This window comes from Aquarana catesbeiana, linkage group LG03, assembly GCF_042186555.1.
Source record: "Aquarana catesbeiana isolate 2022-GZ linkage group LG03, ASM4218655v1, whole genome shotgun sequence".
NCBI classification, from domain to species: Eukaryota; Metazoa; Chordata; class Amphibia; order Anura; family Ranidae; genus Aquarana; species Aquarana catesbeiana.
Window position 1 is genome coordinate 61,124,195 of NC_133326.1, and position 24,630 is coordinate 61,148,824.

General features: G+C 43.3%; 1 protein-coding gene across 1 annotated transcript in view; it reads left to right on the forward strand.

The window, feature by feature from the left end:
- Positions 1-24,630, forward strand: part of PDE8A (phosphodiesterase 8A) — a 478,153-nt gene that overhangs the window by 98,308 nt on the left and 355,215 nt on the right. The window lies entirely within an intron of this gene.

Here is a 24,630-nt window from a genome sequence, read left to right on the forward strand (position 1 = left end):
TAGGTTCCGCTATGCATTTGTGGCAATTGGCCGGGCCCATCACTCTCACTACACAGGTAACCTTGTTGCACATTTCCATTCTGGTCTATAGACCTCTTAGTTGCACACACTTTCCCTATCATTCTCCTACAAACTTCTTCATTCTCTTTGTCTTCTTCTGGCTCTGGTCTACATTCCATATCTACTCACCCTTGGTTTCTCACTATTTTGTCACCCTATCTAATTCCGACGGTTGTTCCATGTTCACACACTTATTGTATTTTATTCACAATCATTTCAGGGTTTTGTGGCCTCGTTGCTTGTCCCTGCCTGGCGGCCCCTATGGGTATCCTGGTCAATTTGGTGGCTGTAGCCGACGGTCTCCTGGGGGGAGCTTCCTGCCTCAACCCCGGGGGAGACTTTGTAGACCTGGATCAATGCTGCATTCTAGAATTTAGATTACCATAAACTAAGACACTGTCTGTAAGTACGTTAGTAAATTTGAATTCTTCTGCATTTTTTTCTCATATACCTCTCTATATATTAATACATGTTTATTGTTTTAATGCAGCCTAAATTGCATCGGACTCCTGATGATTGGTTATAAGCCAAGAAACGCGTTGAGTTAATAACTATTGATGCATATATTCATCCAATATACATTGTATCCTCTACTGTAAATCTGCACTACCAGTATTTGTACTATGCCTTTTAAATGTATTGTCTATTTTATGCTGAAATATTGTCTATGATGTTGTTTCATGACTGTGTCTGGCTTCAGGACCTATGTAATTAAATAATATTTTTGTACCATTTATACCTGGTTTACCCTTTGTGCATTTAATGATGCATAGGACGCACCTTAGATAACATACTCCAGCATATACAACTCAGTTTATTTCATCGCCAACAGGCCTCACGCAAAGTCCCGCTTTTCTCCTCTATCTTTAATTTTTACCCAATTGGGATGGAGGTATGTTGGTGCATTAATCCAGTGGACAGGTCACACCCTCTCTTTTAGACAATTAACACTTGGGTGGCAAACACCCGTTTCCTGTGACCTGTATCCACCTATCAAGCCCATTTTCATGCAACTCAATTGCATTCCATTCTATATCCCATTTTCATTCCTAATTTTTACATATTTTGTGTTTTTTCTCTCTTTTCTTTCTAAAATAATCTATATTAGATAGAGACCAATGGTCCTCCCTTGTCCATTGAGTATTTTCAGTGCAAGAGTTATATACTTATTTTATATATTCATTTATTGTAAGAACTGGAATCTTTTTGTTTCCAATTTTTTTTCTCTTTCTTTTTCTTTTCTTTTTTTGTTATTTTCCTTTAGTCAGATAATACTGATTCAATTCAGGGCTAAAGTCTTTGTTTTTGTTTTTGTTTTTCCTTTGGTCAGATAAATACTGATTTAATTCAGGGCTAAAGTGTATTATTTTTTTTTTTTTTTTTTTTTTTTTTTTTTTTTTTTTTTTCAGTCAGATAAATACTGATTTAATTCAGGGCTGAATGTTTGTGTTTTTGGTTTTTGTTCTCCTTTAGTCATAATTATGCTGATTTAATTCAGGGCTAAAGTTTCCATATTTCACACTCTGTTGCACACTGATTTACTCAGTGCAAAAAGTGAGTGTGTACTTTGTTACTGTGCTTTCGCTTCCCCTTCTCAACGTCTTTATTTTTCTTCCCTCTTTCCGCCTTCAATTTCCTTTCATTAATCCACTATTTTCTATTTTGGTTCATATACCTTTATTTTATTATTCCTTGGGTGCAGTTGATGTTATGGTCTGTTCTGTCTTAAACCCGGGGTTGCGATGCGCCCAGCTCTTGACCTGTCACCCGTCCTGGCACGTGACGGGGGCGGGCCTTGACCTTGGCGCATCGGCGTCATGTTCCCCACACCCCGCATGCGGCGCCGTGTGCCGCCGCTTTGCGGGATCTTGTGGTATACCACTCCTGGGCTTTTGCGCTGCCGGGATGGGAGGCGGCCTGAGTGTCCGGGCTGTCTGTCCCTCCCCGTTGCGTAATTACGCCCGCACATGACGTTGGCGGGTGCACGCCCCCGGTCCGCGGCATATAACGGCGACCCCAGACCAGGTGCATGTAGGTTCCGCTATGCATTTGTGGCAATTGGCCGGGCCCATCACTCTCACTACACAGGTAACCTTGTTGCACATTTCCATTCTGGTCTATAGACCTCTTAGTTGCACACACTTTCCCTATCATTCTCCTACAAACTTCTTCATTCTCTTTGTCTTCTTCTGGCTCTGGTCTACATTCCATATCTACTCACCCTTGGTTTCTCACTATTTTGTCACCCTATCTAATTCCGACGGTTGTTCCATGTTCACACACTTATTGTATTTTATTCACAATCATTTCAGGGTTTTGTGGCCTCGTTGCTTGTCCCTGCCTGGCGGCCCCTATGGGTATCCTGGTCAATTTGGTGGCTGTAGCCGACGGTCTCCTGGGGGGAGCTTCCTGCCTCAACCCCGGGGGAGACTTTGTAGACCTGGATCAATGCTGCATTCTAGAATTTAGATTACCATAAACTAAGACACTGTCTGTAAGTACGTTAGTAAATTTGAATTCTTCTGCATTTTTTTCTCATATACCTCTCTATATATTAATACATGTTTATTGTTTTAATGCAGCCTAAATTGCATCGGACTCCTGATGATTGGTTATAAGCCAAGAAACGCGTTGAGTTAATAACTATTGATGCATATATTCATCCAATATACATTGTATCCTCTACTGTAAATCTGCACTACCAGTATTTGTACTATGCCTTTTAAATGTATTGTCTATTTTATGCTGAAATATTGTCTATGATGTTGTTTCATGACTGTGTCTGGCTTCAGGACCTATGTAATTAAATAATATTTTTGTACCATTTATACCTGGTTTACCCTTTGTGCATTTAATGATGCATAGGACGCACCTTAGATAACATACTCCAGCATATACAACTCAGTTTATTTCATCGCCAACAGGCCTCACGCAAAGTCCCGCTTTTCTCCTCTATCTTTAATTTTTACCCAATTGGGATGGAGGTATGTTGGTGCATTAATCCAGTGGACAGGTCACACCCTCTCTTTTAGACAATTAACACTTGGGTGGCAAACACCCGTTTCCTGTGACCTGTATCCACCTATCAAGCCCATTTTCATGCAACTCAATTGCATTCCATTCTATATCCCATTTTCATTCCTAATTTTTACATATTTTGTGTTTTTTCTCTCTTTTCTTTCTAAAATAATCTATATTAGATAGAGACCAATGGTCCTCCCTTGTCCATTGAGTATTTTCAGTGCAAGAGTTATATACTTATTTTATATATTCATTTATTGTAAGAACTGGAATCTTTTTGTTTCCAATTTTTTTTCTCTTTCTTTTTCTTTTCTTTTTTTGTTATTTTCCTTTAGTCAGATAATACTGATTCAATTCAGGGCTAAAGTCTTTGTTTTTGTTTTTGTTTTTCCTTTGGTCAGATAAATACTGATTTAATTCAGGGCTAAAGTGTATTATTTTTTTTTTTTTTTTTTTTTTTTTTTTTTTTTTTTTTCAGTCAGATAAATACTGATTTAATTCAGGGCTGAATGTTTGTGTTTTTGGTTTTTGTTCTCCTTTAGTCATAATTATGCTGATTTAATTCAGGGCTAAAGTTTCCATATTTCACACTCTGTTGCACACTGATTTACTCAGTGCAAAAAGTGAGTGTGTACTTTGTTACTGTGCTTTCGCTTCCCCTTCTCAACGTCTTTATTTTTCTTCCCTCTTTCCGCCTTCAATTTCCTTTCATTAATCCACTATTTTCTATTTTGGTTCATATACCTTTATTTTATTATTCCTTGGGTGCAGTTGATGTTATGGTCTGTTCTGTCTTAAACCCGGGGTTGCGATGCGCCCAGCTCTTGACCTGTCACCCGTCCTGGCACGTGACGGGGGCGGGCCTTGACCTTGGCGCATCGGCGTCATGTTCCCCACACCCCGCATGCGGCGCCGTGTGCCGCCGCTTTGCGGGATCTTGTGGTATACCACTCCTGGGCTTTTGCGCTGCCGGGATGGGAGGCGGCCTGAGTGTCCGGGCTGTCTGTCCCTCCCCGTTGCGTAATTACGCCCGCACATGACGTTGGCGGGTGCACGCCCCCGGTCCGCGGCATATAACGGCGACCCCAGACCAGGTGCATGTAGGTTCCGCTATGCATTTGTGGCAATTGGCCGGGCCCATCACTCTCACTACACAGGTAACCTTGTTGCACATTTCCATTCTGGTCTATAGACCTCTTAGTTGCACACACTTTCCCTATCATTCTCCTACAAACTTCTTCATTCTCTTTGTCTTCTTCTGGCTCTGGTCTACATTCCATATCTACTCACCCTTGGTTTCTCACTATTTTGTCACCCTATCTAATTCCGACGGTTGTTCCATGTTCACACACTTATTGTATTTTATTCACAATCATTTCAGGGTTTTGTGGCCTCGTTGCTTGTCCCTGCCTGGCGGCCCCTATGGGTATCCTGGTCAATTTGGTGGCTGTAGCCGACGGTCTCCTGGGGGGAGCTTCCTGCCTCAACCCCGGGGGAGACTTTGTAGACCTGGATCAATGCTGCATTCTAGAATTTAGATTACCATAAACTAAGACACTGTCTGTAAGTACGTTAGTAAATTTGAATTCTTCTGCATTTTTTTCTCATATACCTCTCTATATATTAATACATGTTTATTGTTTTAATGCAGCCTAAATTGCATCGGACTCCTGATGATTGGTTATAAGCCAAGAAACGCGTTGAGTTAATAACTATTGATGCATATATTCATCCAATATACATTGTATCCTCTACTGTAAATCTGCACTACCAGTATTTGTACTATGCCTTTTAAATGTATTGTCTATTTTATGCTGAAATATTGTCTATGATGTTGTTTCATGACTGTGTCTGGCTTCAGGACCTATGTAATTAAATAATATTTTTGTACCATTTATACCTGGTTTACCCTTTGTGCATTTAATGATGCATAGGACGCACCTTAGATAACATACTCCAGCATATACAACTCAGTTTATTTCATCGCCAACAGGCCTCACGCAAAGTCCCGCTTTTCTCCTCTATCTTTAATTTTTGCTAAAGAAGAGTGCAGATACTTAATTTTAACTTGAAAAAGTAAGTTGTTTTGAGGTAGTTTTGGCAGCGACACCTGACTTTTATCCAAAAATAATAGGCCTGAATTGAATGGTGGAAGTAGCAGCCACAACAGATTAAAAAATTATAGGGAAGTAACTCTTAAAAAATAAAGCTCTCAACTTTGTACTATTTGGCCAATAGAAATAATTTTTATGATATAGTTATGGATTTTTTATTAAAAAAAAAAAGTACTGTGTTGTCTTAAAAGTATAACAAAATGTCAAAACACGGTGCAAAACCACATCACCACATTCCAGAGATGAAGCAGGTTTTATCTTGAAATCAAAGTTAGAGTGCAATATTTCAGATACAATAGCCACACATACTATACTATTTAGCATAGTTGCCAACAGTCCCGATTTTCCCAGGACAATCCCGATTTAGGGACCCTCGTCCCGATCGGAGGCCGTCCCGATTCGGGATTTTGCCTTTTTTGTCCAGGGAAATCAGGAATTTTGGCTTTGCAGCAGCTGGCTCCAACAAAATGGCCGCCGGCGCTGCCGCTAGATCGTTCCGCTTGTGTTCAGTGGAGAGGGGAGGGGGCTCGATCCGTGCAGCCAATAAATCGGCTTCTCTCTTCACAATTAGGGGTTAGCTGCACGGATCGCCCCCCCCTCCACTGAACACACGGCGCCGCTCCTGGAGTTTGCTCTGCTCTTGTCCCTCTCAGTGTAAAGCCCAGACCAGCAGCGATGTAACTGTAATGTACAGAGGGAGGGTAGTAACTACATTTTTTTACAATGTTGGCAACTATGTGTATAGTATAGTGAGGGGGTCAGCAACCTGTAGATCGCGATCTACCAGTAGATCGTGGACAGGTGACTGGTAGATCTCGGTCTGGGCTTGCATTCCAGAGCATCAAACAGAGTGCAATGCAAAGGAATTACTTGTAAAGTTGGAGTAGTAGGGAAGAAAAAACAAATAAGCCAATGCCTCCTCTGTAGTGCCGGCTCCTGCCCCAAGCGGAGTGATACCAACTGCACTCCACCTCTTATCCCAAGTATCAGTATGCAGAGTGGCACCAGCAGCAGGAAAGAAATCTTCAGGTCAGTGAAGCAATACACTGGGCATAATAGTACACTGCGGTTTACCCACACCACAGGTGCAGTGTACCTGCAGCTTTCCTGCGGGTTTGCAGTTCTTAGCCGTTGACTTCTATTATATCCTGCTGTTTTATCACGCCCAACTTTTTACGTGTCAATGAGCCCTAAGGATGCCACTGCCAAATGCAACTAAGGGCTCATTCACAAGTGCAGCAGGCACTTCTGCTCCTCTGAAAAGTGATCTGAGTGAGTGTTGACAGGTGGTGTGGAGGCAATATGTTGCCTCACCACCTGATTTAAAGCCATGATTGCCATGCAATGCACACGCTTGCAACACGGTAATGCGGCAATTAAATCAGGTCTGAGGGGGTGACCCTGAAACAAAAAGGAGACTCTAGAAAAATGATATTAAAATATCCTATATCTTCCTCAAAAAATAAAAATAAAATACATGTGAAATAACAAAAACTAACTCCAAAGGGGTGGCAGGGGCAGTAGTAAGAACTGAAGTTGTTGGTGACACAAACAAAACAATGATACTATAAAGAACTGTTGGGTCTCTGCACTGTGACACACAGAGGATGACATAATAATATGTAACCAACCACCCGCACTACATTGAACAGAAATGTAGCACAATACAATACAGGGGATACACACTATGTAGCCCACCATATTGCAACTCACCGTAATGTATCTGGGTAAAGCACTTTTAGCAGTATTGTATAGAATAGCAGCAACTATCTATCCCTGCAAACACTCTTGCAGCAATTCCTATCTACTCTACATCAACACACACTGACTGTATATAGCACCATTATATATAACACCTTTCTGTAGCACTTTAATGAATAGCAGATACTATCAACCATAGGCGTGCACAGCCTATTGCATTAGGGTGTGCACCCGAAAGCTCAAGCACACATACATATATATATATTGTCAAAAGTATTGGGACACCTGCCTTTACACGCACATGAACTTTAATGCCGTTTTAGTCCGTAGGGTTCAATATTGAGTTGGCCCACCCTTTGCAGCTATAAAAGTTTCAACTCTTCTAGGAAGGCTGTCCACAAGGTTTAGGAGTGTGTCTATGGGAATGTTTGACCATTCTTCCAGAAGGGCATTTGTGAGGTCAGGCGCTGATGTTGGACAAGAAGGCCTGGCTCGCAGTCTCCACTCGAATTCATCCCAAAGGTGTTCTATCGGGTTGAGGTCAGGACTCTTTGCAGGTCAGTCAAGTTCCTCCACCCCAAACTCGCTCATCCATGTCTTTATGGATCTTGCTTTGTGCACTGGTCCAAATCATTTGATGGAGGGGGGATTATGGTGGGGGGTTGTTTTTCAGGGGTTGGGCTTGGCCCCTTAGTTCCAGTGAAGGGAACTCTTAAGGCGTCAGCATACCAAGGCATTTTGGACAATTTCATGCTCCCAACTTTGTGGGAACAGTTTGGGGACGGCCCCTTCCTGTTCCAACATGACTGCACAACAGTGCACAAAGCAAGGTCCATAAAGACATGGACTTAGCAGGGGTGGTGGGAAATTAACTTCAAGTGCAATAATTCACATTATAACTGTAACTAAAACATATACAATTAAGTGTAACACTCTAAAAAATAAAAAATCCAAAGTGCTATAATGGTGTGAACCTCCCAACTAAAAAGTTGTTGCACTCAAAGGTAATTTGTATTGCAATTATCTGTAGAGGGGTTTCCACCATCCCTGCTAAGGCAGCACTGATGGGCACTGATAGGCAGCACTGATGGGCACTAATAGACTGCACTGATTGGCAGCGTTGATGGGCACTAATTGGTAGCACTGATGTGGACTGATAGGTGGCACTGATAGGCAGCACTGTTTGGCACTAATGGGCACTGATTGGCACTGATAGGTGGCACTGATGGGCACTGATATGCATCACTGATGGGCTCTTTTTGGTAGCACTTATGGGCACTGATAGGCTCTGATTCGCAGCACTGATTGGCAGCACTGATGGACACTGATTGGCACTGATAGGCAGCACTGATTGGAAGAACTGATGGGCACTGATAGGCTGCACTGATAGGCAGCACTGATGGGCACTGACTGGCAGCACTGATGAGCACTGGTAGGTGGCACTGATAGGCAGCACTGATGGGCACTAATTGTCAGCACTGATTGGCACTGATAGGTAGCACTGATGGGCACTGACTGGCAGCACTGATGAGCACTGGTAGGTGGCACTGATAGGCAGCACTGATGGGCACTAATTGTCAGCACTGCTTGGCACTGATAGACAGCACTGATGGGCACTGATATGCAGCACTGATGGGCACTGATATGCAGCACTGATGTGCACTGATTGGCAGCACTGATGGGCAGCACTTATGGGCACTGATTGGCACTGATAGGCAGCACCGATGGGCACTGATATGCAGCACTGATAGGCAGCATTGGTTGGCACTGATTTACAGCATTGGTTGGCACTGATAGGCAGCATTGGTTGGCACTGATAGGCAGCACTGGTTGGCACTGATAGGCAGAATTGGTTGGCACTGATAAGCAGCACTGGCACAGATAGGCAGTACTGGTTGGCACTGATAGGCAGAATTGGTTGGCACTGATAGGCAGCACTGGCACGGATAGGCAGTACTGGTTGGCACTGATAGACAGCATTGGTTGGCACTGATTGACAGCATTGGTTGGCACTGATTGGCAGCATTCGTTGGCACTGATAGGCAGCATTGTTTGGCACTGATTGGCAGCACTGATGGGCACTGACTGGCCGCACTGATGGGCACTAATTGTCAGCACTGATTGGCACTGATAGGCAGCACTGATGGGCACTGATATGCAGCACTGATGGGCACTGATTGGCAGCACTGATGGGCAGCACTTATGGGCACTGATAGGCAGCACTGATAGGCAACATTGGTTGGCACTGATTGACAGCATTGGTTGGCACTGATTTACAGCATTGGTTGGCACTGATTTACAGCATTGGTTGGCACTGATAGGCAGCACTGGTTTGCACTGATAGGCAGAATTGGTTGGCACTGATAAGCAGCACTGGCACAGATAGGCAGTACTGGTTGGCATTGATAGGCAACATTGGTTGGCACTGATAAGCAGCACTGGCACTGATAGGCAGCATTGGTTGGCACTGATAAGCAGCACTGGCACTGATAGGCAGCATTGGTTGGCACTGATAGGCGGCACTGGTTTGCACTGATAGGCAGCACTGGTTTACAATGGTTGGCACTGATAGGCAGAATTGGTTGGCACTGATAAGCAGCACTGGCACAGATAGGCAGTACTGGTTGGCACTGATAGGCAGCATTGGTTGGCACTGATAGGCAGCATTGATTGACACTGATTGGCATCATTGGTTGGCACTGATAGACAGCATTGGTTGACACTAATAGGCAGCATTGAGTGGCACAGATAGGAGAGAGGGGGAGTTTCACATTCAGGTGATCGTGAGAATTGCCAGAGCTGTTCAGTGTATAAAACTGTCAGATAATGACACTGCATGCAGGGAGAGACACCAGCTGTTAAAAGTCAGCGGTGATGCTGGTGGTGGGCGGGACTGAACAGTTACCAAACACCAGCCAATAGGATGTGTCTGGGCGGGCCGCTACATTTCTCTGGCTCCGCCCCCTCTCTGAAGCAGCCCAATCATTGGCTGGTGTTGGCGCTTGATCCCGCCCACCCCCGACCTCGCGGCTGAGTTGTGATGACTTACAACTCAGCCGCGATGTCGGGAGTGGGCGGGACCAAGCGCTATAAACGCCAGCCAATGTTTGAGCTGCTTCAGAGAGGGGGCGGGGCCACATAAATGTAGCGGCCCGCCCAGACCCCATCCCATTGGCTGGTGTTTGATGGCCGTTCTGTCCCGTCCACCTCCGACATCACCCCGACATTTTGACAGCTGGTGTCTCTTCCTGCATCCAGTGTCATTATCTGACAGCTTCATACACTGAACAGCTCTGGCAATTCTCACGATCTGCTGCCTGTGAAACTGTTTCGCAGGCAGCGCGGGCCACACACTCTCTTAGATGTAGCATTTTGGGGCAAATCTCTGGACACAGCACGGGGTGATTAGGGTGTGCCCAGGCACACCCGGCACACCCCGTGCGCACGCCTATGCTATCAACGCAAAAGCCCTATCAGCTCTACTTGCTACAAATCTCCACAAAAACTGACTAAAGGCCACTGAAAAGCCTGATGTTTATAGATAGGGGACTGGTAATTATGAAGACCCCCATTATTGGCCCTTCTAAGCCATCTAACCATAATTAAAGGGCTAGAAAGTGAACTTTTTGTAAGTAGTTGCTATAGCTGTAAATGGCTGTATTCCTTTTCCGTCTTCCTGAACTGCAAATAATTTGAGTTCAGGTCAAACGTGCGTTCAACCTGAACCCAAAGCTCTTCCCTAGTTGTAGTCATTTGATGAGTACATGCCAACGAGAAATAGTTGCATGTTTATTTATCTAGGGTAATTTATTAACTTTCTGGAATAAAGGACTGACATTTTAAATTTATACTGTATAAACAGTTTAGACATCCTGGTTTTATTACCTACAAAATCATTAACACTATAATAAAGCTTTCTTAATTGCAATTTCAACAGCCTTGACAGTTGTTAGAACAACATGTACAGTATATTTATAGGTGAGCTTTGTCTGTGTTACTCACATTTTTTCCAGCATAAACGTGACCTTATTATGGCTCACATTTCATAAATTTAAATGGCATTCATACCTAAAAAATGTACAAATTGTGACACTATTATTTGTAAAATCATCATTTTTCTTTTTAAAGTCATGATTCAGTAAAGAAAGAAAACTTTGAATTTATTTTATTCCGTAGAATCAGCCTACATGCTAAACTATATCCCAGTTTCATTTGGGGGCTTTTTTTGTTCAGCTGACCTCCCTGCTATTTGAATACGTACTGTATGGTTCCTGATATTATTATTTAGAGCCCATTCACACAGGGGCAACTTTGGATCCGACTTCAAGTCACCCCAAGTCGCCCCTAGTCGCCTCAAGTCGTGCTACACGAAAAAATCAATGTAAGTGAATGGATCTGTCTTACAGTTTTTCTCCATTGTTTTGGCTCATTTCTTGAAACAGAAATGACATTCTCAAAACTCTAAGTTCATTTGGCAAAACAGTCTTACAGTTCAGCACAACACTTTAACTCACGTGCAAAAGCTCATATCTCTCCCAAAACTGTTCACTCATGTTTCAAAACCATATTCCTTTCCCATATAAAGAGTCAGTGCTACCAAAATGGCAAAGATTCTTCTCAATTGCTTTGGCTCATTTCTTGAAACAGACCAGACGTTCTCCACTCTCTTGGTGCTTTTGCCAAAATAACCTGGATGGTTCAGCACAACACCATGGTTCACCTTCAAAAGCTCATATCTTTCCCAAAACAGTTCACTCATGTGTCAAAAATAAATTTCTTTCTCATTCAAATAGTCAGTGCCCCCAAAATGCTTCGTCCCTTTGGCATTGTGTAAGCACTGCAAGTCAAAATGTTTAGATGTTTTGTCTCTAAGGCTGGGTTCACACTGCTGCGGTGGCAGACATCGTATGTGATTTGCAGTGCACTGCTGTTCACATCACATGCGATGTCTGTGCTGTGCGATATCAGCCATACAGATAGTATGGCTGATATCGCACCGCATTCAGTCCAAACTCGCACAGGACCCTTTTTTTTGTTGGGACCAGAATCGGATCGCATGGGTGTTCACACCTATGCGATCCGATACATGTCCGAATTGTCAGTTCGCAGTGCGATATGCGAGCTGAACTGGGGGTGTCGTTAACAATGTATGACACTCCCCAGCAGTTCGCATATGGCAGTGTAAACTGCCGTGCGAGTTGGTGCGATGCGGGAACCTGCAGTAAATTTGCTGCGTTCCCGCACCGCAGCAGTGTGAACCTAGCCTAAGGCAGAGGACCATTGAAATATCCCTCATCCCTCAATATCCCTCAATATTCCTCATGTCCACCTTTCAGTCTTAGCCCAGTCCTTCATTGACAATGGTTACTGTACAGTTTTTGTCTAGCTAACTGAATACAATTGTGTATAAAACTGAAAAAAAAGAAAAGATTTTAGGCTAAGAGTAGCCTCCAAGGTTTGACATCACAGATTGCACTCATACTGCCAAGGAAAAATCACTTTACAGTATTGTAACCATTATCATTTACACACAAAGTTACAGTAAGTCCATACATTAGAGTAAAAAGAAAATTTATTATACAGTAATATACAAAAATATAAACACAAACAAAAAACAAGGAAAATTACATTTAGCCTACAATGCTGTAAATAAAGCTGGAGTTTCACAACTACTGTAACATCTCTTCACTGGCCACCGTCCTCACCCTCCTGCCCATCCACACGCTGCTGTCTGTCTGGCCACAGATTCTCGTCAACATCGCAGCGTATATCCTCCCTTGCGATGCAACGTGGGAAGAAACGGCGTGAATGTCGCAACCATCCCCTACACTGATCTCCTGTAATATCCTCACAGGCAGCATCCATTGCATGGAGCAGGGACCTCTGATTTTGAGCCCGATGCTCATACACTCTCCACCTCCAAGCAGAGAAAAACTCCTCAATAGGATTGAGGAAAGGAGAGTAAGGTGGTAGGAACACCATATCCATCCTTGGATGAGCAGTGAACCAGGCCCTGATAAGCGGGCCATGGTGGAAATTCACATTGTCCCATACAATTATATATTGTGGTAGGTGAGGCCCTATGAGACCTCTCTTATTTTCAGGGATCAAATCCAAATGAAGGCAGTCCAAGAAGATGAGGAGCTTCTGTGTATTATATGGGCCAAGACTGGGGATGTGAGTGGCCACACCATTCTCAGAAATGGCAGCACACATAGTTATATTGCCCCCTCGCTGGCCTGGGACATCCACCGTAGCCCAGTGGCCAATAAAATTTTGGCCACGTCTTCGGCCCTTGGCCAGGTTGAAGCCAGCCTCATCCACATACACGATTATGTGAGAGGTCTCGTTTCCTTCCAATGCCATTATTCTCTACAATAGAGTAAAAAAAGAAAACATCAAATCAGTCATACAGAAGAGTCATACACTACAGTTACAGACAGTTACATAGGAATGTTCTAAACAAGTTCAATATATTACTGGCCAGTATTCCAGTGGTTCCAAACCTGGGGTACATGTACCCTATGCAGAGGTACTACAGGGGGTATTTGACAGAAAGGGGAGGGGAAAAATTATCAATGAGTAGACATACTGAAATGTTACAGTAAAACCCACAGTATTAGATAGATTTACATGGGAGGCACTACTGTCATTGGAGCTCTTTGACCCTTTTTCTTACTGTATTGTATGTTATATTCTTCAAAATAAGGTTTATAATGATAATTGCATCATACAGTAATCTGCAGTTTTTAGACAAAATGTTTATAAATCAGATACGTAAATCAAATACTTTCATACCTGGATTACCTAGATTCAGAAATCAGGTAAAGTGGGTACTGAAACCAATACATTTTGGGAACCACTGCTTATGGTAGTTGTAAAAAGGTTATCTTGATGGACAACCAGTGACTGACTTACATGTACATACTGGTACCGCAGCTCTTTCACTCTGTCAGATTTCCTCTCAGATGGTACCCTGTAAATTTGCTTCATTGTCATCTGATACTTCTTCAATATGCGGGCAATTGTGGAGATGCTTATAGAGTGACATTTTTAAATATGGCTTTGTCTTGTAGGATTGCAGTGTGGATCTGTCTCAATGTGATGGCATTATTTGCAAACACCATGTTACAGATCTCTTGTTCTTGTTGTTCATTGAGAAGTTTTCCTCGGCCACCCGTGCCAGGTTGTCGTCCAATCCTAGACATAGAATTCAAAGGACAACACTCCATTCATAATTTATACCTTATGTATTCCGTACAGAATGAGTTACCAATGTAATTGTATTGTTGTTTTACTTACAGTAACTTTACCACAATTCCAATGCATCACTGCACAGTGACTGGAATACTACTGTAAACGGTATCATCAATATTGTAGAAAATAAACTATTCCATACTATTCCATAGTTTATTTTCTACAATATTTTTCTTGTTATTGTTAGTATCATACGTAACATCCCACTGAGGTAAGATACTGTAATACTGTAGGCCTATCACACACACACACACATACACACTAAATGAATACGTAAATGAGTAAATAAACATATTTGTTGCTCTATGCACAGTGTCCTGTCTTATACATTATATAATTCCATCATTGACTGACTACATACCTGTTTTCCCTGCGAAAGGTTTGGATGATAGAGAAGACTGTAGAGCGAGGCACATTAGGTTGCACTCGGCGACCTGCCTCCGCCATTGTGAGGCCATGGTTGATGACATGATCTATAATTGTGGCCCGAATTTCATCAGGGACAGCATGGTGTCTTCGTGCTCCTCTGCCTCTTCCCCCTATTTCACCACCACTCACCCTTACTCCTCTTCCTCTTCTTCTTCCTCTTCCTCGAGCAGGCAGTTTCCCTTGTTCATTTACTTGGCCAGGTGCCTCCATGTTCAGAAATTGTACTGGTCCTGCATGGTCAAACTCTATATATACATGTTTGGCAGCATTTACAATCATGGACAGCACCTGTCAGGTAACTAAACATACTGTTTGATTGGTCATCTGAGACCAACTCCGACTCCTCCTTTGTTAGGCTCCTTTCACACTGGGGCGGGGGCGTTGTCGGCGGTAAAGCGCCGCTATTGTAAGCGACGATTTACCGTCGGTATGCGGCCGCTAGCGGGGCGGTTTTACCCCCCTGCTAGCGGCCGAGAAAGGGTTAAAACCACTGCAAAGCGCCTCTGCAGAGGTGCTTTGCCGGCGGTATAGCCGCGCCGTCCCATTGATTTCAATGGGCAGGAGCGATAAAGGAGCGGTATACACACCGCTCCGAAGATGCTGCTGGCAGGACTTTTTTTACCGTCCTGCCAGCGCATCGCTCCAGTGTGAAAGCCCTCGGGGCTTTCACACTGGAATGAAAGCAGCGGCACTTTCGGGTCGGTTTGCAGGCGCTATTATTAGCGCAATAGTGCCTGCAAACCGCCCCAGTGTGAAAGGACCCTTAGTCAAGTTCTAGTTGCACCTGACTGTCAATTGCTGTAATCATTTTATCAAATGTTCCAAGAGATTCATATATGGTATTCATGGTATTATGTTCCTGAATAATTTTGACAATTGAACAGACTATTGTGCATGTAATGACTGAAACAATGAAATGATGCTGATACGTTTTGGAGAGAACAACCATTAGACTGAGAATTGACAATCAGTTTAGATCAACAAGATCCATTCACTTGGAAATTGTGCTAAATGTAGGCTACTTGTACTTAATCATTTGAAAAATGTACTGAGACATTGAGACATGTACTGAGACATTTGCAATTTTGATGAAATGAATGAGAAATTCAATTCAGTTGTGAATAATTGCCAAGTGGTTTGGAGATTTGTCCATGATGTTTTGAGAATGTCATTTCTGTTTCAAGAAATGAGCCAAAACAATGGAGAAAAACTGTAATGCACACTACTGCAGTCGCTCCGACTTCAGAAAAGGTTCCTGTACTACTTCAATCCGACTTGAAGGCAACTTGTACCCATTGATTTCAATGGAAGTTGCCTCCAAGTCTGATCACTGTTCATACTGAGGCAACTTTACAGGAAGCAGAAAAGAAACAGAAAGTAATTTCCTCCACTAAACAGCCAGCCCCCTCCTTCTCACACACAGCTGATAAGCTCTGATTGGCCACTTGTAAAGTTCCCTGTCCTGGAGGCAACTTCAAGTTGTGTTGTAAGTTGCCCCAAGTCGTGCTGTGATTCATACTCAAGTCGTGTCCAAGTTGCCTCCCAAAGTCGTGCTGGAAGTCGTGTTGCCCCTGTGTGAATGGGCTCTTAAGGAGGAATTGCAGGTATAGATATTTTATACGTAGTTACATTGTAACTATGCATATACCACACTGAATATCGTAGGCCAGTATAGTACAGGGGTAGATCCAGAGTCTAGTCTCGGGAGAGGCACTGCCAGAAAATACATTTGCAGATTGTCACTTGGCATAGGTTGCGGGTTGTCACTTCCACGTCCCTGCCCCAAATTGCGGATTGTCACTTGCCTGCCACCAGATGCAGATTGCCACTTGCCACGTCGCCTGCCACAAATTGCGGATTGTCACTTGCCACGTCACCTGCCACTCATTGCCGATTGTCACTTGCTGTGTCACTTTCCTGCTAAGGTGGGGATTGTCTCTTGCTGTGTCCCAGAGTCAGACTGCAGAGAGATGATGTAATTTCTCTGCTGCCCACGGCTGCCTGCTCAGTGAGGGTTGAACTGCAGGGATGCAGGGCGGGCAGTGAGAGATGATGCCATCTCTCTCAGCTGCCCGCGCTCTCACCTGCCTGCGGAACGGCCGCTCTCTCACCCGCCCGCCGAGCTGCACAGCTGCCCGGCCCGCCCATTCTCTCACCTGCCCGCCAAGCCGCTCAGCTGCCCGGCCCCCTCGCTCTCTCAACCTCCAGCGGAGCCACTCGCTCTCTCACCCGCCCGCCCACCCACAGAGCCGCCCGCTCTCTCACCCGCCCACTAACTCACCCGCATTTAATTTCTTGGGGGGGGCAATTGCCCCGTTGCCCCCCTGGATCCCCCCTGGTATAGTAGCACTAAATATTGTAAGGCACAATGTAATACAGAGATATTTAGAAAATGTTTTATATTATTATTCAGGATTTATATAGCGCCAACAGTTTGTGCAGCGCTTTCCAATATGGGGGCAGACAATACAGTTACAATACAATTCAATACAGAAGGGATCAGAGGGCCCTGCTCATTAGAGCTTACAAGGGTCAAGTGGAACAAAAGGTAATAGCTGTGGGGGATGATCGGATGGAGAAAATGAAAATACAGTTGTTAGGTGTGGGTGGGACAGGCTTCTCTGAAGAGGAGGGTTTTCAGGGAAAGTCTAAAAGCTAATAGAGTGGAGATAATCGGACAGATTGGGGTAAGGAGTTTCATAGGATTGGAGAGGCTCTGGAAAAGTCCTGGAGGCCAGCATGGGAGGAGGTGATGAGGGAGCTAGAGAGCAGGAGGTCTTGAGAAGAATAAGGAGACTGATTAGGTTGGTATTTTAAGACTAGGTCAGTGATGTAGCTGGGGGCAGAGTTGTGGATGGCTTGGTAAGTACTTGTTAGTATTTTGACAGAGTGGTTGGTAAGGTGGATGAGTCTGGCAGCAGCATTCATGATGGACTGAAGGGGGAAAGACTATGTAGAGGTAAGCCAATGAGGTGGGTGTTGCAGTAATCGAGGCGAGAGATGACCAAGGAGGGAATTAAGAGCTTTGTTGTGTCATTAATTAGAAAGGGGCGTATTTTGGAGATGTTGCGGAGGTTGAAGCAGCAAGATTTGGACAGTGATTGGACATGGGGCTTAAAGGAGAGTTCAGAGTGCGAGACTACACCTAGAACCTTGGCATGTGGGGATGGGCTTATGGTTGACTGATACATCTGATAGTAAATTAGTGATACGTGAGGAGACTGAAGGAGTGAGCTGAGGGGTAGAGATATAGATTTAGGTGTCGTCACAGTAGAGGTGGTATTGGAAGCCATGGGAGGCTGGCCCAGGGAGGAGGTGTAAATTGAAAAAAGGAGAGGTCCAAAAACAGAACCTTGGGGGATCCCCATATTGTCTGGTTTCAGTACAGTATGAAGTAAACAGAACTGAGAAAGATCAATAAGGTTAACCAACAATAAGAAAATATGTCAAAAATGGACAAAATGTAATTCTAAAGTCAAAACACAGACCTTAGACAAGGATGATACAACATATAAAGTCTGTAATGTTAAACATGGTATAAAAGTGTCAGGCAGAAGGGTAGGAGACGGAAGGAAGAGTGGTCCTATTGTTTTCATATATGGTTGGATGGTTTCAAGGTGTCCCCTATTTTTGCTGTAAGATGTTTCATCCTTCTTATGTCTGCAATGGTACCAAGAAGTTGTGTTAGTGATGGGGTTTTAATGGTTCTCCAATTTAGAGGAATACATCTCCTAGTAGCCATCAGAATGTACATAGCCAGTCTTTTAAAAGGAATATAATTTCTTACATGGAAAGCACCCTTCATCACTGATTCATTTAATATGATTTTATGTGCCATTTTGGAAACCATTTTTTAAACTAACTGCTAAACTAACTTTAAGATAATGTGGATTTTGAAGAGCTATTATTGTGTTTTACATTTGACACTGTTAGCTGGACAAACCATCAGTGCGATATACATATCATCTCTTCATTCAGCTGAATCCTGATTGGTTAAAAATGTATACATACATTATCTGCTGGAGAATCAGTAACTTTAGATCTATAGATAATTATAATTATCCACTTTGCTTGCCGCTATAGATGGATTAGTATCTCCTGCGAGATTATAAGACGATTGTCGGTTTTAATATTTGTATATGAGAGGGGTATTGTTGGCTTTTCTTCAGGAGCTATATGCAGTTGAAATATATGACAATGAAGACAATGTGTATAATATATTTCTGCAAATTTAATAAAATTTGGTTGGATAAAAAAAAAAATAATAAAGAATTCTGTATGTTTAGAATAAGACATTTTTCACACTGAGGCAATTTTCAGACGTTTTAGCCGTAGAAATAGGGCCTGTAAAGCACCTGTAAACTGCCTCCCATTCAATGCAATGGGTGTTTTCACACCCGGGAGGTGCGCTTGCGGGATGTTAGAAAAAGTCCTGCAAGCAGCATCTTTGGGGCAGTTTGAGAGCGCTGTATACAGCACTCACAAAGCACCCTGCCCATTGCATTAATGGGCAGCGCTTCCGAAGCGCCTGAAAATCTCTTTGGAAGCGCCGCAACACAAGAGTTTTTAACCCCTTTTTTGGGGTTAAAAGGTCCCTGCTATCAGCCAAAAAGCGGCGCAAAAGCGGCATTAAAAAAAGCAGTAAAACGCCGCTAAAACGAACTGCGGTTTGCCACTAACAGCCGACGCTTTCAGTGTGAAAGCAGCCTAAGTAGTTTTTCCTCCCATTGTTTTTTTTCTCTCGTGTTTTCGGAAAATAAAAGATAATTGGGAGTTGCACCCTACCCTTTTTATTTGGTGGTATTTACAGGTAAGTGACAAATACATTTTATTTGTACAAGCATATTTAGGCCTGGTTCATGCTTGTGTGGCTCTGTAAGCTGCATTTTGCACGGGAATGGCAGCCGTTCAATTAAATGGGCTGCCATGCCTCCTGAAATCACAGGGAAAAGGTCCCTGCTTCATTTTAGAAATTGCAGCCCGCACGGAGACCACAAGTGCAGTTTGGTTCCTAGTGCAGGAAGCGGCTGCTGCGATTTCCAGTGCATATGGGTGCCATTAATGCATCTCTTGTGTTTTTCAAGTGTGTATCAAGCCTTATGCAAGCGAAATCTGAATGATTTTTCTTTTGAAAATCAGAAAGTTTGTGCGTTTTGTGATCCGATGGTGCCACCATTGGTTTTTCGAAATTCAACCAACCAGGCCTTCAATTTCACTTCGTGTTGCTACAGAAAAGAATTTTCGTGGCTGGGAATCTTCTTTTCTTTTCAGGTCACAGCTCATGTTAATTTATTTTTCGATTATATTTGTCGCATGATTCTCCCATCATTGATTAGAAATTTGTTTGTTTTCAAAAAATTTATCAACATGCTCGATCACTCAAACTCGATGGCCATGCGGAATTTGGCCAGTGCTACAGCCCACTAATGGTTTGAAATTGGAACAAAAATTTGTAGTTATGATTTTCCAAAGAGAATTCTTTTTCATTTTATTAGAATTTTTAACATGTATGGCGAGAGTTAAACTGATTTAAAAATCATGTCGAATAGGAAGGAGAAGCTTCACAGATTTGTTCCAAATGTAAGGACTATACCAAATGTTAGTACTGTTCAGTGCCCAAATGGCTTCCCCTGTTGTGTATCTCAAAAACATGTAACCCCTAACTGACGAACATTTTGTTTACTAAAGCACTGTTGGGGGTATTTACTAAAGCTTGAGAGTGCAAAATCTGGTGCAACTCTGCATAGAAACCAATCGGCTTCCAGGTTATATTGCCAAAGCTTAACCATTTGCCGACCGCTCACACCGATATACGTTGGCAGAAGGGCACGTACAGGCATATTAACGTACCTGTACGTTGCCCTTTAAGAAGCGGCTTGCAGGCGCGCGCCCACCGCAAGCTCTGTGAGTGTAATTGTGGGTCCCGCGGACTCGATGTCCGCGGGTTACCCGCAATCGTCTGACAGAGAGGAAGAACGGGGAAATGCTGATGTAAACAAGCATTTTCCCGTTCTGCCTAGTGACAGGACACTGATCACAGCTCCCTGTAATCGGGAGCGGTGATCAGCATCCTGTCACACGTAGCCCATCCCCCCCACAGTTAGAATCACTCCCTAGAACACACTTAACAACTACATAGCCCCCTAGTGGTTAACCCCTTCACTGCCAGTCACGTTTACACAGTAATCAATGCATTTTTAATCGCACGGATTGCTGTATAAATGTGTATGGTCCCAAAATAGCGCCAAAAGTGTCCAATCTGTCCGCCATAATGTCGCAGTCACGATATCACCATCATTACTAGTAAAAAAAAAAATTATTAATAAAAATGCCATAAAACTATCCCCTATATTGTAGATGCTATAACTTTTGCGCAAAACATTCAATAAACGCTTATTGCGATTTTTTTTTGTTTTTTTTTCCAAAAATATGTAGAAGAATACGTAACGGCCTAAACTAAGGAATAAAAAATTTTTATATATTTTTTGGGGATATTTATTATAGCAAAAAGTAAAAAATAATGCGTTTTTTTTTTAATTGTCGCTATTTTTTTGTTTATAGCGCAAAAAATAAAAAACGCAGAGGTGATCAAATACCACCAAAAGAAAGCCCTATTTGTGGGAAAAAAAGGACGGCAATTTTGTTTGGGAAGCACGTCGCACGACTGCGCAATTGTCAGTTAAAGCGACGCAGTGCCGAATTGCAAAAAGTGCTCTGGTCTTTTGCCAGCCAAATGGTCCGGGACTTAAGTGGTTAATTGAACAAGCTGAAGTTTGAAGCTGATTTGTCACCATGCATGGCTGCACCAGATTCTGAGTGCACCAGCTTTAGTAAATCTACCACTGTGTGTCATAAACAAATGCATTTATTTCATAGAATATGGTTTCACTGTTTGTTCATCCCTTGTTCCATATCTGCATTGCTCATCTCTTGCAGCCACTTCTAGCCTACATGCATGCACTCCAACACAGTACATTCTAAGAGTGAGTTTTCTGATATTGACAACAGTGGACCATGCCTGTGCAATGTGAGTTGGCATTGTTAATTGTATTCTCTACTGGGAGAGCAGGTGACAGGGTGACATCATTGGAGAACAATTGACAGGGACACAGAGTTACTTTTATTAGGTAATATCTGGGTTTGTAAAGGCATCTGATAGCTTGTGGCTATTAAATAATATATCTAAATACATTTTTTGTACGTGGAGTTCAGCTGGGGCAGCTATATTTGTGCATGTGTATGTGTATGCTGGATGTATTGGGTCCCTCTGCCTGCTTTTAAATACGTTTTAAAAAACGGGCTATAAAGCTAGTAACAACGCCTGGAAAAAAAGGAGCGTTAAAAACGCGGTTCTATTAGCGTTTTGATTTAGCGTCAGTGCGCATTTAATGTCGCTTGTAAGCGTTAACGCTAAGGTGCATTTTTTTTTTTCCACTCCCAAATTACCCTCATAAACATTTTTTACAGCTTTAAAATGCTGACGCTAAAAAACGTCGGTATAATGCTAATGCGCGTTTTTGAGTTTTTTTCAGCATCGGCGTCAAAACAGCTCTAGCGCTGGAGCCTCAGAACGCACTGGTCCTTGGTTTTTTTTGGAGCTTAAAAACGACTATGCCTGTTACAGCTCAAAAACGCCATGGTGTGTATGAGCCCATTGAATAACATGGAGTGACGTTTTTAAGCAGCAAAAAAAGCCCAAAAAAGCTGCTTTTAACACGTCCGTTTGTATGAGGCCTAATTAGGAGAACACTGATACACTGGTTAACAGTGGGAAATGAGCTTTATTTAAGGCAAAGCCCTGTAGGGAAGGAAGGGGTAGTTAGACAAGCGTTTTCCATATCACAGAATGTCTCTTGTTACACAACACTAGGTGTCATTGATTGTACCCCACAACTGCCTGTGATAAAACCACACACACTAGGAAAGCTTGAAGGGAAGGGCTCTGGCACACAAAACAGTAAAGGAAATTCTTAGCACTGTAAGGGCTCATGCACACTGCAGCTCAAAGGAGCTCAAAGAAGCAGCTCCTACAGGGTTTTGAGCTCTTATTTTTTCTGCTTGGAAACTCCCCTCCATGTTAGCCAATGTGTCCATGCACACTAGGGCTTTTTCAGGCATATGCTCCCACAGGCAGAAAAAACCCCCCACCAAATTCACGTTTTTGAGGGGAGCTAGCATCCCAAAGGGCTCAAAAAACCTCAAAAGAAGCTTGAAAACGCATGAAAACGTTTGTTCCAGCTTTTTGTTTTGTTTATACTGTGGTTAAATAAATGTTATCTGGGAGGGTTTGTGAAAAAAAAAAAAAACGCTTATTCTCAAAAAAGCTCAAAGAAGCTCAAAGGAGCTTGAAGAAGCTAAATAAAAACGTGTACAAGAGCACAAAAAAAGCACAAGCATCTTCAAGCTGAAAAAAAGCTAAAATGCCTGAAAAAGCAGGTTTTTTTTGAGCTGCAGTGTGCATGAGCCCGAAAAAAAGAATCATGCAGCCAGGAATTGTTTCAGTGCTTCCTGGGCAGAATTTAAGGGGTCCATTCCTTTTACTGCTACACTATGGTTTCACGTAACTGCTTTTTATTGCAATGGACGTCTATGTGTTGGATGACTCATGGAAAGCAATGCATAAGCTCTATAGACAAATTTTGATCCACCTATGGACAGGCTGCTTGTACCGAAGTACAGCTATCGATCGACTTCAGTACAACCAGCCTGTGGGGTTTTTCTCATCGATCACTGATCACTGCCGACGGCTATGACTAAAGAGGAAGGCTCCCTGCTAACAGAAACAATAGCTCTGTGGGAGAAATTCCCCCATCAACACTGGCTGTGTTGATGGGGGAATTGAGCAAATTCCTTTCCTTCAACCTATGGTTGAAGGAAAGAAATTTCCATAATCTATGGAAGTTAGGAAGTTAAGATGAATTATTGTAGTGGCTAATGTATCCTACTTCTAGTGTCTAAAACAATACCAGAAATATAATTAAGTTACAGTATCTCACATTTTTGTAAATATTTTATTATATCTTTTCATGTGACAGCACTTAGGCCCCTTTCACACGATCGGACCGTTCAGGTCCGCCTGTCAGTTTTGACGGCGGACCTGAACGGGCGCTCCATGTTAGTCTATGGAGCGTCGGATGTCAGCAGAGGAATGTCCGCTGACATCCGACCCGGTCCGATCCGCTAAAAGCAGACGGATGGTCCTATGTCCAGGTCCATTGCTGGAGGATCGGATCGGGTGAGATCTGATGAAAACGGACATGCTGTCCGTTTTCATCCAATCCCTCCATAGGCGGCAGCGGCGCCTGACAAGCCCCTCCCCGCTCAGTGAGCAGAGAGGGACCTGTCATCCACCGGCTCAGCGGAGATCAACGGACAGACCTCCCGCTGAGCCGGCGGACCGAGGTGGGCTCCGTAGAAACGGAGTCCGCCTCGTGTGAAAGGGGCCTAAAGAAATGATACTTTGCTACAATGTAAAGTAGTGAGTGTACAGCTTGTATAACAATGGAAATTTGCTGTCCCCTCAAAATAACTCAACACACAGCCATTAATGTCTAAACCGCTGACAACAAAAGTGAGTACACCCCTAAGTGAAAATGTCCAAATTGGGCCCAAAGTGTCAATATTTTGTGTGGCCACCATTATTTTCCAGCACTGCCTTAACCCTCTTGGGCATGGAGTTCACCAGAGCTTCACAGGTTGCCACTGGAGTCTTCTTCCATGATCATATCACAGAGCTGGTGGATGTTGGAGACCTTGCGCTCCTCCACCTTCCATTTGAGGATGCCCCACAGATGCTCAATAGGGTTTAAGTCTGGAGACATGCTTGGCCAGTCCATCACCTTTACCCTCAGCTTCTTTAGGAAGGCAGTGGTCGTCTTGGAGGTGTGTTTGGGGTTGTTAACATGTTGGAATACTGCCCTGCGGCCCATTCTTCGAAGGGAGGGGATCATGCTCTGCTTCAGTATGTCACAGTATATTAAATGGTAGGAACTACCAACCCGCGCAAATGAGAGCTGGTTAGACTAATATAAAATTGACTAAGGAGCAG